Source organism: Pelecanus crispus, chromosome 14 (assembly GCF_030463565.1).
Source record: "Pelecanus crispus isolate bPelCri1 chromosome 14, bPelCri1.pri, whole genome shotgun sequence".
NCBI lineage: Eukaryota > Metazoa > Chordata > Aves > Pelecaniformes > Pelecanidae > Pelecanus > Pelecanus crispus.
This window is the reverse complement of record NC_134656.1, coordinates 14,477,751-14,496,821: the sequence shown is the minus strand read 5'-3', so window position 1 is coordinate 14,496,821 and position 19,071 is coordinate 14,477,751.

The following is a 19,071-nucleotide window of genomic DNA, read 5'->3' as shown; positions in this document are numbered from 1 at the left end:
AATTAAGAACAGCTAGAATTTGAATAGTTAAGATTTTTCAGTGGATTAGGAAATAGCAGACGAAAAAAAAATCAAAGACCACCCTATCACTCACCAATAATAAATGTTTCTCTATAGAAAATGAAAATCTTATGCAAAGAAGTATTCATTATCATCCATCATGGGTGCTTCTGCAGAGTCAGTCTTTACTGTACCCTGGGATGGCACAATCCCAGAGATACAGCAGCCTATCACTTATTTTGAAATCAACAAATTCTCCTCTAATCTTTATCCCACGCTGACTTCCCTTGCTCATTTACAGCAACTGCATCTCCACTGAATTCCGTAACATTATTGCTGTTGACTTCCATCAACAGGAGAGAGCTTCAGGACTGCATAGCCAAAGGCTGTAATCTTCAAGGGAGTTGGAGAGTTTCAGGTCTATTTTACTGAAAGATGCAGAGAATAAAATACTTCAGCAGCCATTTAAACACCGAAGCTCAGGGGATGCCGTCAGCTTCAGTGGTAAAGACTGGAAACCAACATCAGGCTCCTCTCCAGAACTGCCTTTAGGCTTACAACCACATGGATCTCCTAGGCATCACCATGCTGCAGGTGCAGGCAGCACTTATTTAAGCAACCATCAGCTGAGGGCTGCGGATCCTCTATGGCAGGTCTAGTTATGCAGAGACCACACAATGCCTGTACACTCCATCAGAGCATCCTTTGGCAGTTCCAAATTGCTAAATAAGAGCACTGCTTGTCCAGTGATTTGGCAGATTTGTGCTGGGCAGGTCTTGCATCTGCTGACACAAGTACCTCTGCCCTGCAATTAATGTGGAAGCAGTAAGGGTGGCTACCAATTCTGGTCCCTGTTGTTTACTGTAATTGACAGGTATAAATATTTATTTTATTGATGGGTTATCATGGTTCTAGAATGGTAGTGCTCAAGGAAAAAATATGTTGATTCACAAGAACGGAAAAAACCTAGCATTTACAAATCTAGTTATTAAACAGTATATCCAGATTTCCATGTCTTCCCATGATACACTCAGTTTTAGAAATAGGCAGACCTTGTTACCATGGTCAATGGCCAATATTCAGATTGTTAAATCTGGGTAGAAGAGGACCAACTAAACACACTGTGCCTTGCAGCAATCATTTCCCTTCATGCTCAGAGATGCGACCAGCTAAGAAAAGACACAGAAAATTTCTGTGGTGAGCAGATAGGCTGGGTAACTAGATGGAAGCATCAACAAAATTTTCAAAAATTGTGCTGGCAGAGCGCCTGGAGGCATAAGGCAGGTATGGACCAACTGATGCAGATTTACAAGGAAACATTGAACTGTGAGGAAAACAAGGCAGAGGACAGCTAGCATGAGCATGAGGCCAAGTGGAAGGGTAATGCAGGGCTTCAGGGGGACAGCCTGGAAGTAAAGCAAGGAAAAAAGCTGACAAGAATGAGAAGGAAGTGAAACGTGCAAAGCAAAATGTTCAGTGCAATAAAATGAAATGACCCAGCTGTGTTTTCCACTGGTACCAGGGTAAACTGAAAGCAGGCATGCTGACACCACTTCAGTTTGAAAGCACGGAACTGATGTTGGTGCGATCAAACTCAGGATTTGTTTTAAGACAGCACCAGTGCCCTTGGATGTGTGCCTTCCAAGGCAGTGCAATGCAACTTAAGGACTACCAGTGACTAAATCCCAACAGTTTCACTTACTGGCTCCAGGGAAAACTGCAGTGCAAAGAGCAGCCTGCACACACTCAGAAACCAGACTGGACCAGACGCTCTGAAGTGCAGCTTCCCTGATGGAAACAGACTCACGAATCTGCTAAGCACGGATGGAAGTTTGAGATCCACGTGTGGCCTCCGAAAGTGACTGTGTTAGTTACAGATGGGAAATCAAAATCACAAGCAACGTTTCCACTATTCATCTGTGCAGCAGTATTTAGGGTTAGCTGGCATCTTTCTACCTTCAGACTGTTGCTGAGATGTCCTCTGTTCTCTTGGGTGAGGTTTTCTTATGCACATTTTGTTAGGGAATCCAATCAAATACTTTTTCGTTTTTCAAATACAAAAAAAGCCCAGAGGCTGTACAGAGAGTGAGATGTTCCAATGAACTCTTGAAATTAAGTAGGAGAGTGACCTGAACAGCAGCTGGAAGCGCTGGCAACCAGAAAACATTTCAGGCAAAGGAGCGATGAGTCAGGCAGTTTAAATGACTCCCACCTTATCTGAATGAAGGTCTGGAGAAGAGTTAGGAGAACTTATTTTAACAAATTGGAACAGATTGCCAAGGGATGCAGTAGCTTTCCCACCACTTCATATCTTTCAAAGATGATTGAATTTTATATACACATGTACACATTTTCATTCCAGGTCAACCAGAAGTTATTGGGATGGATACATCACTGAGTGAAGTCCTATGACTTGTGTTATCCAAGAAGTTAGCCTGGGTTATAACATTAATCTCTTTGGTTCTCCTAAAAACCTATGGCTGAACTAACAACTTCATTTGGAATAGAAAAAAAAAAAAAAAAAAGCCTTCATTTTAATTATAACAGCAATTCAGGCTATGAACCTACTGAAATCCAAGGTAACAGTAATAGTTTTTATATACATTAAGTAAGTATTTACAACACTGAAGTTTAAATAGTATTTGATTGTGACTGTATATAAATTATGGTATGCTATATCACCATTTTAAAAAGTCACACTTATTATCTGATAAAGAAGACCAGCCAAAACAAAAAATCTGAAAGCTCCCAGATTCCTGAGACAATGCATAGATTTTGACAATGAATTCCTGTGAAAAATAGTGCTTATTTTAAGCAGAGAAAAAAATTAAAGATTTTTCTGTAACATTTGAGAGCATTTTCCTAACACAAAACCAGATACCAGTTCTAGAGACTGGAGAATTTCTTGAACACTTTTCAGATTTGACCCCTTTGAAGTTTTTACACCTGGATTTTTAAGTTTCATGATCTTTTTCTGTGTCAAGCAACTTTAGATGGCTCTGGTTTTGGTACTCAGCTCTACAGTTGTGCACAGAAGCTAGAGTAGCATGAGGGTCACCATGAATCGTAAACAGTTTTACAGAGCATAAAATTTAACAGACCCAAGGAATATGATGGCAGGGGCCATAAATACAAAAAATAACTACGGGAGCACTCCATCATTAAGCAGGGATTGAGGAACAAGCTAAAAAGCTGGTGTTGGATCAGGAAGCTGTCACAATAATTGAGGTAATTAGTGAACTGTGGTGTTGACCAGTTTGCTGGCTCACATGAACATCCTATGCATGAGTTCATGTGCCACGTTGGCTTTGGGTTGCACAGTTGTTTTCCACCTCATGTCAACTCTAGCCTTTCTGCAACTGCACAGCACTCAGCAGATGCAATTTATGTTTGCAAAAACGCTCAGGCTGCCATGAAGGTATCAGAGCGAATCATCACATTTTATTAAAAAAAAAAAAAGATCTACACATGTAAGCTTCCCCCACACTTCCCATATTTGAAAATCTGGCTATAAAATCTATCATTGGGGAGTTAATAAGGTAAGGTATATTTGAGAAACTGGCATTTCTTTTACTGCCTGACCAGTTCAAAATCTGAATTATTTGGAAAAATCTAGCCCCATATTTAGACAACAAACACCCAGCTCTCCAGAATGAGCACTCACTCCACAACACCGAGTGGGCTGCAAAAAGACAAAAGCTCCGTTGTCTGTAGTGCTTGAAATACCACATCTTGACCCGAGAAGGAGCTGCACAAAGTGACAGGACTGAGAATGAAAGCATTAGGCTGGGAGACAAAGGTCAAAGTGGCTGATATGATACAAAAAACGTGACTTGCCTGAAAACAGAGGTATACCCAGAGATCCACAAGGCTGGAAACAATAGGAAACCGTAAGGAAACAATGGGCAGACAGTATGAGAGGCGGTGGTGAGCAGGTGGATTTTAGCCTCTGTCTTGGATACATGAAGGATGTTTAGATGAGAACCCAGTACTCGGATCATGCAATGAAGGGAAAATTTAGGTATATTACCCAGGAAAGCACAGTGGTTTTTTCCCCACATCTCCATCCAACTTGCGCAGCACCCGCGAGGAGCATTTTTGCTGTGTCCTGCACCCTAATGAATTTCTTTTCTGCAGCCAACCTGACTAAATAACTCTCTTCCACAGTGAAGAAAAAAAAAAATTCCCCCCCCCCAAAACAGTAAATCAGGATGTTTAGTCAAAATATTAATTTTAGGAGTCCAAATACTAAAGCTATGAGGAACTTCTCATAGGAATTTAGAAGATTTCAGAAAGCCACAGCTGGCCCAAGATCAAAACACAGCTGGTCCTTTATCAAAAGCCAGTTTCCCAGGCTCCTGGCAAGGAAATATTGCTAAGACTTCCTAACTTCCAGACAATGTAAAAGCCTACAACATCTCACCGTTTACTGTGCTAAAAATTGGCCTCTGAAGAAGACAGCATGCTCTCTTGATGCCCTAGTTTTTGGTCCTGATACAACAACTTCTTATGCCATGTTTTCCATATGACTTCATTCTGTGGGCCATATCTTTAAGATATGCTAGTGGAAATTGGGAGTCATCCCATGAAAAGGAAAATCGTATCAGTGGAAGGCAAATGCAAACAAAAGCAGAGGAGAAATTGTCACACTGCTATCAACTTCTGAAACCAAATAAAGAGTTTTATCAGGATGACGAAAAGCAATAGCATCCCTAACAGTCTAAGGCACCTCTGACTCACTCACAGTAATACCTGAGCACTTCGCAGCACCAAGATGAACAGTGCTGTTACTGTACGCAGTTTTACAGGGGCTGAAAGGACTTGACCAGGCTCATCCAGAAATCCCAGGGACGAACAGGAGAATCAACCCTGGCTCTTCCTATAGGGAATGGCCCTCCTTTTCTCCTTGGTACTACATGCTGCTCTCCCACACTGTAAAAATATTCTCTCTGCCTCATGCTGCGTTCCTAATTTTATATGTATAAAACATTGCACACACAATTTATCTTTGAAATTAATGTATTCACTTTTTATTCACTGTATGTGTGTATACACATATAATCATGTTTCCCTGAAACTATGAAAATTCTCTCTTGCCATGGCCAAAAATCCAAGGAAACGTTTCTACCTAGAAGACCAGGGTGATGCAGAGTTTATTTAGCCCAACACAGAGCCAGTGTGCTCCTTAGCTCAGCCCATGGAGCACTCCCATGTGTATCCGCAGGCAGAGCCCAGGCAGCAGTGGGTCTCTTTCACCTTTGTGGGATGCCACTAGCACAGCTCCAGTCTCTCTCTCTCTCTCGAAAACCCAACATGACATTAGGAAGCTGAGAAAAGCCGCTGGTAGAGATTGAGGAGCAGCTGCTCCAATGCCACCAGGCAGGAAGGCTCCTTTCAGCCTTGAGAGAAGGCTGCTGAAAACGGCTCCTACATTCGTAACTGATATAAACACAATTTCTACCCCTTTCTCCCCCTGACAATGAAAAGCCATTGCCAGACAGAAAGCAGGTCAAGATCATCATCTGGAAACAACCCCAGCCCTTTGGGAGTGAAGCCAAGACGTGCACCAGGCCTAGCAGAAATGGACCTAACCCCAGCCAGCGGAACCAGCCCTTTCCTCAACGCCTGTCCATCTCTGGCAGTCTCAGTGCTGGGAAGGGGGCATGAGGCAGTGTGATGGGCAAAGAAAATGGCACTGGGCAGCAAGAAGTCCTCTCTAGGCAGGGTCCAGCACTGCAGCAGGCAATGGCAAACATTTGCTGTTGAGGAAGGTTCGTGAGAGGACCCCTGTTACTTTTTTATTGTTCATGCACACACACAAGCGTACGCGAACAAAGGCTCCTGATAGCAAAGGTACGTGAAAGAAACACCTGCAGGAGACTGTCATGCAGAGCCCGGTCCTGGGAATGAAGCAAGAGCTGCCAACACTTTGCTCCCTGGGGACAAAGAGAGGTCGGCCTCCCCACCTCAGCACAGGGCCAGGTTTCCAGCACGGTCACAGCAACAGAAGGAAATGCTCATTCCTCTGCACCCCAGCTACCGGAGAAAGCACCAACAGTCAGACAAGGATCAAAGTCCTTTTACATTTCCCATGATCATCTCTGCAGCACAATGTGTCCAATCCAGGAGATCATCCAGCACAGTAACTGCATTCCCAGTTAGCCCTGCTAAACCATCAGTCCAATGTGCCAGATGCTTTCTCCATTTTCCCTTTAACACGCAGCTTCTCTTCATGTCAGCACCGAGCTGTTGTGCTTTACCTCGGACAATGCCCAGGACGAGACACTCTTTGACACTTCAGGGACAGGCATTATACCAAATGCATGTTTAAATGGCAGCCTACAATCTGACAACAGATGCCAGCTAACTCACGCCAGGCACTGAGTGATTACCGTACAAGTCCACAGTGACTCTGCACTCGCCAGTGCTATAAACCTGTGTACAGAATTTACTCTAAAATAAATAAAAACAACCAACAACAAACAAACAAAAAAATCCACCATGAAAGAAAGCTGAATTTGTGGTGTATTTTAGAACGTTCAGGGAGAAAGGAGAGATAATAAATCTGGGAGCTAGTAGCCACAGCAACAAATTGCATTTCTCTCTAGATAGCTTCCCCCCCCAATCAACAGCAATTACTGGGCACCTTGGGGTAATATAGCAAAGTTTATGTTGCTTCTATGGCAAAGTTCTTTTCACAAGACTAATTTATTCCATGTCTGCAAGGTGCTGATTCATTACAGCACATTACTGGGGGTCTGATCACAACAGCCAGTGAAAACACAAAGAGAAAAGCCCTGGCCAGAGCTCTTCGTGCTCTGTTGGGTTTTTTCTGATACCAATTAAGAGCCCAGCACACAGAGCTCAGAAGAGAGATGCCTTCCCCGACTCTTAGGAACAGGGGAAAGACAGCAAAGATAAAAGTGTTTGAGGGAAGCAACTGGGGGTGAAAGGAAATGTAGGCTCATACCTGACAACGTCCATCTCAATAAGGGCTATGGTTGAGAAACCATGTATGTGCTGTGAGAAGAAATAATAATGAAGGAATAGCTGTGCTTCCTTCTGCTCTTCAAAGGCTGCCTCCAAACCACTTCAAATTCTCTCTGTGTCACTGCAGTGCCATCAGGTCTAACAAGGGGCTAGGAATCTGGTTTCCATAGTTTTTATCCAAAGGAACTTTGTGAAGAACCAAGGTTGATTTGCTTTCAAAACATCCATGTGAATATATCACAGCCCACCTACCTCCACACATTAAAAGACTAGTTCAGCAGTGGACAAGGTGTAACATGTATTGCTCTGTCCTAGGGCATGGTACAACCACTGAAGCATCTTGCCATGCACTTTTCAAAGGGCTTTAAAGCAGAAGCTAATGTAGGACAGAGTGAGGACTAAACCCTGCATGGCAGGGCAGACCCTCCCAGCTCTGATGTGACCCAGCAGCTGTCACTGTTGTGTTTTAACCACATTTGCTTTTGCTACCTTTTAGGCCCCCAAGGTTTTCTGTTTCCAAGGGAATGACCTTCAGGTGCCAACCTCCCAGCTAGAACCGACAGTGTGACAGCACGCCGCATGCAGGTGCATTCATCTAGCCGGTGGGAAAAGCAGTGGGAAACCTTGCTGCCCAAAAAGGAGATTTATCACCCCTGAAAAAGTCCCTCCAAGACAGCTTCCAGCACACTCTCAGCAGGCAGGGTCAGTTCTGCAGGTTGCAAGTAAGGCATTGCCTGTCCTAATGAGAAGGCAGAGGTGGTAGAAAGAGCCATCTCCACACCACGTTTAATTATTAAAGTTGACAGAAGGGATTTGTCTAGTTTTCTAAATATTTTGTAAGGAAGCTGAGAGTTCATCTCTCTGTGAACCAGGAGATGATTTCCATGCAGGATGAAGAGCTCTGTGCTCACACTGAGCAGCAATCACGTCCTGTCTGTAACTACAGAGAGCACAAGACATGCAGTGGCTGGATGATACCCCAGAAGGATATCTAGCATCACCCGTGACAGCTTGACATGCTACTTTACTTTCCTTAAACACACTCTTAGGACTGCCTATGAATCCTATACAGCAGCTATCTCATCCTCCCACAATCTCAAAACGTGTGGAGCTAAAAGGACACACCATTCATCCCTGCGCAGATATGCCACTTGCTCCTCTAACCATAGATGGCCACCTGGAGGTACCTTGTCTCCTTATTGGCAGTACACACGCTGGATCCATAAAACACAAGCTTCACCTAGTTTTCAAAAACCTACTTCTTTAGGCAGGACTACCAGAATGGATCTCTCATTTCTGCTGCCTTTTATTATTATGGCTTGTTTTGATGCTATAGTTGTCAAACATCATGATTTCTCCAGGGGGGAAAAAAACCAAACAAACCAACCAAAAAAAACCACCAAAAAACCCACCACAAAAAAAACCCCTTAACAGTAGCCTAGATCAGGGTCCTGGAAATATGCCCAACTTGCTAAAACAAAGCAGAAGGGCAAACACAGAAGCCTCTTCTGTGTTTGAACAGTCTCTTCAAACCACATGCACCCAAGCAATGTTTCTGCCAAAGTAGTTCGCTACCTCTCTCTCTCCAAAGTTTTTTAGACCGCTTTAATCTAAAGCCAAAGCACCCTGCCCTGCTGCTGCTGAAATTAATAGTTCTTTTGCCATTACATTCAGTGGGATGAAAATTAAGCCTCGAGAAAGCCAGACAACTACACTGCAGTCCATATGCATGTAAGGAATACTGCAAGCAGGATTTAAAAGGACCTTATATTTATCTTTGTACTGCCTGTGCTCCATCTGCATATAATTGCTTATGTCTACAGACGCTGCAATACTCATCAAAGGCTATATTCTTACCCACACTAGGTCTCTTTTTCAACTGGCAGAAAATTCTCATTGCTTTACAATCTATACACAGCCGTTTAGCATTTAATAATTCAAATTGTAATGCAATATTTGATGGAAAATAGTCATTATGGATTTATAACACAATGCAGGTAGCTGAAGTACACAAATTTCAGCATTTCAGGAAATGGGTACTATTTTCAAACAGAGCTAATCCTGTAACAACAACAAAAAAAAAAATCCATAATATTATCCATAATCTTTTCTTGCTGCATACATCTATGGGTTTTAGTTGATTTCCTCCCCCCTCTTTTTAATGCTCAAACAACTGAGTTATAGCAGAACATTTTTCTACACTGTGAAGCTTATTTACATACTGTAAATAACTGTGAATGCAATAAAATTGTGGTACAAATAACATGAAATAATGCCTCAATTTGCAGTTGGTTTACATTAGCATAGTTTATAGCAGTGTTTACTGTAGACTTAGAAACAAATAAATAAATAAATAAAATGACAAAGAGAAAGACAAAAACTTTATTCCCAACACCCTGCAATGTGGCTTCTAACCCACTAACCAGCACTGTGTTTACTCACCACTTAAATAACATTAAAAATCAGAGGTCGCAAATGACACCAGATCACAACCTGGATAGTGCAGTACAGGGAGCAGATGACAAGTGCGTTTCCATCCCACATCATTCACAACCTAATGTCCCAAGATGTACACAGTGCAGTAAATTTGGTTGAGAGCAGGGCATTGCTTAGACCTGGATAGATAATGGATCCTTCCCCACATCCCAGACTCCGTGTATGATTTGGGACCAGTTTCTCCCTCTCTGTGCACCCAGGTTCCCCAGCCATGCTGATATTTCACCTCCGATTTGTCCATGTGGATGGTGGTCTCATTGGGGTGCCAACTGCAGAGCACAGGGCACTTCAGACCCTGACTCCAGCTCTGGTTTCTATCGGCTTTTATAACACACTCTGGGCTAATTGTGACTAATTCTTACCCTCCAATTTGTTAAATTGAGAGATCCTGATGGCAACTGTTCAAACTACCCTATTTTTGTCACGTAGCCACCAGAAGCCGTCCACCTCCTGGGAGCGGGGATGTCTTGTAAGTCTGGCTGACACACAACCTGGCACATACACAATCAGGATCTAATATCCCCCTCCAACAACCCACTGCAAATTTGAGTTACTGACAACATGAAGAAAACCATCACCTTCTTATCCAGAAGCTTAATGTTGGCTCCTAATTTAGATTTCTCTGCCTGTTTTGTGTTTTTGGCGAGACAAGTTTCCACAGTACCTACATGATGATTTGATCTGCCTTTTATTAAAAAAACTCCACCCTTTTAACACATTTGAAGGGTTCATGGGGATCATTTCGGGCTGTCATCAGGGCTTAGCCAAAATAGGCCAGGTTATAATGGCAAATCTCATAGTCCACTAGCTACCAACCCCACCAGTCAAACAAATGTGTCAAACTCGGGTACTCCCTGGAACAGACAGATGAGGACAAAGATTTCTCTAAATTCTTTTTTCCTCCTGGCGTATCAGAGAGCCAGAATAGAGCCTTGAAACGATGGAGTGCAATTTTCTCCTTCCTTTAAGCACGCACTGAGATGTAAATAGTCATTTCCAAGAGCTTAAAACCCCAGGGAAGCAGATAATAAGCAATTACTCTAACCAGATAGCACTGATGTCTAAAAATTAATTTCTGTGCTAACATCCCACCCCTAAAGTTTTAAATTTCAAAGCAGAGCATCTTCTGAAAAAGATACACAGGTGTACAATTATGTTGCCTACACATCTGTCTCCATCTACTCTGGTGGCACATTTAACCCTGCCTACTCGGAGCACAGGCAGCCCACGATAGCCTTTCCTCCACATTCCCCAGGCACATGTGCCTTCAGACAAGAGCTGCTGCTCAAGTATAAAGCACTATGTTGATCGAAACAAATTGATCTTGTCACTGCAGCATTCCTGACATGCTTATCCCACTATAGATTTCCTTTTTTATCTCTGCCAGTATTTACAAATCAATTTTTTTTCAGAGAAGGTTGCTGTTTTCCTCAAGATCTTCTCAAGCACCAAGATGTATAGCATCTTCAGAAATCATTGAAATGGGACAATAAAGCCATCAAAGTCAGAAGAAATGGGAACACAACCACAGGGACCTGGTTCCTCCAAGCAGCTCCTCTGTTCACAACATTTAGTTCACAGGCAGCAGTGCTAAAGCCTGCACTGGTGCTCTAGGACTGCTGGCCCATGGGAAGATGTTTCACCTTCATGGCTTCACACCACAAGAACATTCCTCCCCCTTTCTCTGAATTCAGAGATGTCTTCCATAAGAATGACATCAAGTCATTAATGGTAAATGCTACCTTCTTCCACTAACATTTTTCAGAAAAACAAGAGCAGTTATAGGGCTTCGTATGCTATGAAATCACAGCACTCTTCTTATTTCATCCTGTATAACCATTAAGAATAACCAAAAGAAGTGAAGCAAAGATGAAGAAGCCATCTTTAGCAACAGCATTTTGGGTTTGCAGTACTATTAGTTGGATGTTATTTATAATAAATGAGCCAGTCATGGTCAGTCTATCTTGCATCTAGGGTCCTCTGAGACATCTACAAATGTGCCTAAGTAATCATCCCAGGCACCCAGAGACACCTTTTATCATTTATCTGCTGTCATTCTTTGAAGGTAAAATACCAAAAAATAAATATTGGCTATCTACATAGAGATTTAGTGCCTACCTTAATAAATGCTTACATTTGGAAACTCGCTCCACAACTACTGTGTAATCCTTAAAACAGAGAAAGGGAAAGCTAGCTAACTTGTAGGAATTCAGCAAATCTTCATTGACAAATATCTATTAATTTGTGATATTATGGGAATAAACCCTCAAAACCAGATCCTCTACCAAAGCCCACCCCGTTGTTCTACTCCCTGCTCCTTAACGTTCGCCACTGAATGGTATCTGGAAACTGTATTAGTAGCGAGTTTGAGCCCTGAGATCTCATATTTTATGTCATTTGCCAAACATTCCCTTATATTTTTTTCCTGCAGCTCTGAATGTTCTCTGCCCTTCATTTCAATTAATCATGTCATAGATCACTATATTCTCCCAACAAACTATTAAATTAACTGCCACGTTCTTCCTTCATTTTTTATTCACAGAAAGGAAGAAAAAATAACCACAGCAAACTGATGCACTTAACTCTTTATGATTTCAAATAAAAGCCAGAAAAATGATGGTAATGTTTCGCCAGCCCCACGGTTTAGCCAAAAAGCACACTGTACATCTTAGTTATGTCATGTTTTATTCCTCAGCCTATGAAGAAGCTGGAGAGTGATGCATCTAGGGTCCAAAAAAAAACCAAAATGAGAAGAAACCAGCAGCAACTTGAAGTCAGAGATTTTCCTGTTGCTTAACTTAATGCCTCCACAAATAACCTTGTTGTTCGCTCTCCTTTTAAAAACAAAGACGCTACACAAGGAAATAAAAAATGCCACACGAAGATTTTATTTCCAAGTCTGTGGAAGTAGTAGTTTTTCATCTTTAGCTTTCACAGTTATAATCCTTGTCACGTCCTTTCCCTGCTGGCCATGGGTAGATGATTGACAGGGTCCTGTCTGCATTCATGCCACGTTGGAAAGCGGGTCAAATACTGCCCCAGACAAACAGGCTGGAGGAAACTCCCCTCAGGACCCTCCATATTAAATATTTACAGATACCTTTTCTCATTATTGGGCCACCAAGGACAGAAAAAGATCTACCAGGTGATTCAAACTTTCTACCACCTCTTTTCCAGCTAGTCTTTCTCCCTCTTCTGAGCAACAGTCCCTACCTCTCCCCTTCTGTACCCTTTCCTTGTCCTCGCTTTCCCTAGACTTCCTACAGTCTTCTCCCCAGAATCTCCTCCATCAAATCTTCCATTCAGCACCTTCCTTTCCACCTCCTACTCTACCAACTTTTGTTCATTTGTTTTGAAGGAAACTTGGGGCTTAATTAAGTTAAAAACCTAACAAATTATATGTCAACAACTAAACACACTCCTTGGAATAAGCAATGGTAAAGAATTTGTTGCCACTAACAAACGCATAGCAGACCTGCTGCAAATTTGCACCAACACTTTCCAGGGCATTCCTTGTTCACGGGGAGCTGCATCCATTCACCCCACAGCTGAACTCAGCCTAAGGGATGTCTCTGTTGCTCATGATGACAAACACAAAAACCTGCTAAGCTCTTCTCCAAAGTCAGCAACCTTTACACACTCCCATGCTTTTCATCATCTTGCTTTGTGTTTGAGCACTGCCCAGCAGAGCAGGACCCCAGGCCAGGAGCAGGGCTTCCTAGAGACACAACACACACACCAAGCTACTGTGTTGGAAATCATTTCCTCCACAGCATCAAGGTCAGGCAGTCACACATCCAGTCCCATACAGGGCTGTACACACACCTCTCCCATCTACACATGCAATTTCTTTCCAGACCAAACATTTTGTTCAGTTCTGTCAAGAAAAGATTTCAAGGCTGCTAAGGAGCCCTCTGACCTGCCCCACCCCACTGCTCTAACTAGCAATGTGCAAGGAGCTGTTAGATGGTTAGGGTTTGGAGCAATCCTTGTACATTAACTGCTGATGAAATTCAGAGACACTCCTTTGAGCTCTGCAAACAGACCTTAATAAGAAAGTCTATAACCAGGACAATGGTGAGGATGTGAGAGAGGAAAAGAAAAGACAGATTGGGAATGAAGACAGAGAAAGTGAAAGAAATTATACGAACTGCAAAATGATGCAGTGTAACATTGCTTCTGGGTGTCTCACATTATCCAAGAACAGGGAAGAGGGGCCTATTCCTCTCCCGTGCACCTTCCCAGGCATTGCAGCAACCAGGGCAGAGTCTCCCCTTTGCTTCTGGGAGGGGATGCATCCAAACTCAGGCTTTCCTCTACAGCATGTTTCTTTCCTCCCTCACTAGCGTCCAGGAGCTATGACACAATTTGGAAGAGGGGAGGAGAAACATGGTGAAGGATTTCCCACTATGATCTGCCCTCAGCTGAGTCCACAGACAACAAAAGTAGGTACAGGGACCTGTTTCTGCCTCATTACACAAAGGGGAAGAGTTGCAGCCATAAGCCAAAGCTCATTAAGTTGCACCCAAGGTCAAGATTACCTCCCCAAGGGCTCCTCAAAAACCCACCAGTGGAAAATGTGAGATGAAAGTCACAAGTTCTCAGTAGCAGTACATGCCTTTGCAATTAAGACTGTATAGTGCAGGCAAACTCCAAAGCAAAGGCAAGATTCAGCCAGTTCTCCAGTGCTTGGGCTAAGGGTAAAGGATGAACAGGATTAACTCCCATAAACACCTCCACCAGCTCCAGGCAATGGTCTTGGCAACTGCATCCTGGCTGGGGAACCAGACCAACCGCAACTTCACAGCAGCCCACACAGTCTGCTGGCATAAGTGGGACTGAATTCCTGAAATCAAACACCTGGGGACCCGTGGGGGTTTGTTTTTCTTCAGGGCCCCTAGATCCAGGGAAGAAAACCCAAAAGTTACATAGAGGTTAACCTGAAGAGCTGAATCCAGGGATTAAAGAAATCATAGTTTCTAGTACCAGAGGGTGCAGAGGATAGTTTTAACTGTCATCTCCAAGAACTCCAAATAGAGATGCAAAAATATGAACGTGTATGTTTAGGAGAACCTTGTTTGACTTCTATAAAGTTATGGGCAGGCAACACTATAGGGTCTGGCCACAACCACACTGCACGCTCTCAGCACTGACCTGTGCTCGACACGGTACACGGAAATTGCCATCAGGCTCATTTCAATTACAATTGCCTTTCAACTTTTTTTCTTTAAGGAAAAGACGGTCTGAAACCTATCACAGATGCTTCATGGCTACACACTTCTTATTAGTTCTCCTGCTTTTTAAGGGCCATGACTCACAAGCTAGGTTGTCCTCTGCATGCTGAGAAGTGGGCAGGAAGGGCCATGAATCATTCCAGGCACCGTTATCTCGTGCAGTGATTGAGTAATGGGGCAGAAGCACAAGGAACCAACCTTTCCTGCAGACCGCACAGAGGAATTTTTTGCTGCCTGGGAGTTGCCACCACTTTGGTCACTCACCGAAAAGGAACAGACATGGCAGCACAGAAAAGGAACAGGCACGGCAGCACAGAAAAGGAACAGACACCAAGCACATTCTTCCAAAGCTCCTGGTGGCAACTATTGCAATACAGAAGACAATTCCAATGCCCTATTCCTTCTTTGCTCCAGATGGCATCCAGCCATGTTCTCCATAAGCACCACCTCCATGAAGTGGTACTGCTAAAGGAGGCTGTCACACCAGCTTCCAGTGAAGGGGGGCAAATATTTTTCCCAGAGCTGACAGATTTGTTACGTGTTAAGTTTTTTAATTATAACCCTTTCACACACTAGTGGCACATGGGCCTCTGTTGCCCTCTCGTGGCTGGTTTGCCTGTAACAGAAGCACTGGGACCCGAAAGACCTCTCAGGTCATCGAGTCCTATCATTTTTTATTGCAGACAAACACATTACATAAGCCCTTTAATAAATGTTATCAATCCCGCCTGTAAAAACTCGTTAGGTTAATGTGGTGCTATTTTTATTAAAGCTCAGAGAACTTGCGTTTAACAGCAATTACACTGTTTAAACATGAAACAACTCTAAAATGATAGAAGCCAGAGCGTGGTGTCGACTGAAATTCACAGCCGCAAACCTCATCTCTCATAACCAGGCTGACTTTTTGGTTCTGCAATTACACCCCCAACTTTTCTCAAGTGACAGCAATTACACATTCTTAGAGGATTCAGATCTGCTCCTGAGTGAAGGATTTGACTTCCAGCTCTCAGATTGTTCTGCACAGACACCCCTGAAGACTTGCAAAATTCAGATGGAAAGCATTCCCACCACAACCCCACTCCAGCACTCAAAATGGAACAGCATTGTCCCCAAGAGGGTCAAGTACTGAGGCGTTTGACTCAGTGTAGCATGTTACTCACCAGCTAACAGCATGAGAAAAATAGTGGTCCTACAGCTAAAAAGCTACCTCTTCAATAAGATTTACGGGTAAGCTGCAACTAAGCTAATTTTAACAACTTAAACAATGAAGCACCCTTTGTGGTAAGGTGTCTTTAGGGGCGGGGGAAGTTTTTGCATGCATTATGGGAATTTCACCCCTGTCTAAATGCTTCAGAAAGAGTCAGACAGGTGGAGATGAGACAGGAGCTTCAACCAAGAACTCTGAATGAAGCAAAGGGAGATTTTTTTCTTCCTGCAAGCACTTCATTTTATAAACTGGTGTGTGCAATAAGTCAAACTGAAACAAGAGAATTCAAAGACTCCGTTCTGGTTCCCAACAGCAGAAAACAGAGCTCCAGCTCCTTACCATTTGCTGTTATATAGCAGAGAACTACCAACACTGCAAGCATAAAGTATCATGTGTCCTCACCTCTTTTCTCTCTGGAGCAGACATTCCTGTTCCTGCAGGGAGAGGACAGAACTTGTGAGCAAACTCAGGTTAACTCTTCCACATTCCTCTTTTAAATGTCAAGAGTCATCCTAGAAAGCAGAAGACAAAATCTGTCATCTCTCTGAATATCCAACAGGAGACCAGCAGAACTAGCATTTATCTGAACTCCAAAAAGCATTATTTTCAATAAGAATTTCTATTTTCATGAGCAGGGACTTCTTGTAAGGCTGTTTCCATATTCTATCAATCTCTCTAAAACATTCACACTCAGCAACATGGCAACTGTCACACACATTGCACAGTCAAGAAAACAAAAGGCCATAGTTTAAGTAAAGCTGGTGCTGAGTCCTCATTAGTCAGGTGTTGGCAGGACTTTATTAATGGCAGTAATTAGTAGAAAAAAAGTTCAGTGGTGGCAGTGGAAAATTCCACCACTTAAATATTCATTATTATCGACTCTTCTAGCTTCACTGTGCAAGCTATCTTATTAGCTTCCTTTGGACCCACCTCTCAGGTCAGCTCTGCTAGTAGCATTGAAGGTGAAAGGCTGGAAATGTTAAACTTCTTTCACAAGTCAGCAGAATTATATGCTAAGACTAATGACCGCCCCTCAACTCCCTGACCATCCCATTCAGTTTGCCAGGGCATGAGGGCAATCTGAGCATGGCTAGCAGGGACTGCTCGTCACTTTGGCCTTTTAATTTACAAACAACAGTAAAGCAGTAAGGAAGGCCAAGAGGAAAATAAAGCACTGATTGTAGCAACAATGCACTAAATATAGAAAGATCGCAGATCCATAGTGTGCTCTGCAATTGTCTCATAGGACTGATGAAATTAAGATCAGCAGAGAAATCTGGAAAGTTCTGTAGCAAAGGCCCTTTAAACACAAGGTGAGAAAATTAGAATATCTAGGACAAAATTCTCAGTAAGTTCTGCCTCCATGGATGTTCAACGTTGAGTCAGTTAGGTCTAGATTATCAGAGAAATCCAAATGTTTAAACATGCTCAAGTCCATAGGAAGTAGAGGCATAAGCCCTGGTGAATCAAGAACCTGAGGCCTGTTTTTCAAAGGTATTCTCCCCTGGAGCTCGCTTTTACCTTGGCCCAGCTGTAGGAGATGAAGGCAGCTCAGAAGCACTGTGGTTTGGTGAAATCCTTTGGTTTTCAATTGACTAAGGGTCAATTGTTCTGCAACAGAAGCAATTCTACCTGTAATCCTTTGCAGTTAGTATCTCAGTTGCCCCATAGTCTGATAGATGTCATACACATTAAATCTATGACCTCCAACATATTCAATATACAGGCACTACACACATGTGCATTGAAATTGAAATATCTCTTCTTATTCCACAGAACCCAGGACGTCTGGCCATTTGCAGCTTCCCCTTTGAAGCACACTTCCACTCAACAGCACACAACCTACAGAACTAAGGCCAAGGACAAAGCCCACCAACTACAGCATGATGGTATTTATCTCCTTTAGGGTTTGGGGTTTTTGGTTTTGTTTTGTTTTTTTAAAAAAAAGCCCCCAGATGTCTCAGCTGACAGTAATTCTTCTATCAGCATGAAATTAGATGGATCTATGCCAAATTCTGTCAGCTGGAGGACCTTGGAGTTAAATTCTACTGACCCAAAGCATTTTTGAGATAAGATCTGTGATTCTCAAAAGCCTGCCAGGTCCTCTCTGGCTTTTTCTCCTACCTATGAACCCAGAATAGTGCTTTGCTGTGTCCTAATGGTGCTGTATATCATAACACAATAGCTGTTATGTGATAGAAGAGCTTTAGGCTGGAGGGGGAAAGCATAAACTTACAGTTTTATTGCTTAAAGTAAATGGTAGTCTTAGCGTGGCACTTGTAAAAAGAGTCTGAGCAGATCCGACCTTTCTACAGTCCTGTAACTTTTACTAAGAAGACCATCCCAAGCCCAGCTAGCAGTGAAGTAAAGCAAGCTCATGGTACACTACTGCAGCAAAGAGGGGTCAGCTCGAGAAAGATGGTGCTTATTAGAAAAGGCCAGTCTAGGGCTATTTATAAATAGCTGCAGAAATGCTGTTCTTACAGAAGGCAATGCTGCATTAAGAAGCCTTCATAAAAAACAAGAAGGCATTTGTTGAGATTATTCCATTCCTGGAGTTGAAATATTTCCACAAATCTGGCTGATTCCACATTTTACCCTTGTAAGTCTGTATATGTGTGAAAGGATTTAAGACAAAGCAACTCCATTTCCCATTGTATAGGATGTCCTGCAATACCTTTCTATTTTTTGTTCTGTTTGCAATAGCTTTTCACCTCCATGGTACATAATCTGCTCTCATCTGTGTATCTGCCTTCATCTCTGCTAAATGTGGTCTGCCGTAATGTTTTGACTTTTTGCTGGAAGGTTGGTTTAAATGAAATGTAAAAATGGGAAGGCTTGGAAATCCGCATGGTTCTAGTAAATGAAAGAGGAGCTTTCCCACTGTCACCTGGGCTGGAAAAGCAATGCTCCCTGCTTGGCATTAGGCATGCAGAGCACTGGCAAAAAAGCTCCTGAGACGCCATCTGTGCACATAATAAAGAGCGGTGGGATTTTTGTCACATAAATGATTGAATTTGCTTTCTGCTTCCCTTGCAGTGGGAGCATGCCAGCTATTAAGTGCCATAAGAACTTGCCAGACTACCTTTGAATATAAAATTCATCCTCTCTGATTCATGCCCTCTCCAACCTCTGCAAGTAAAG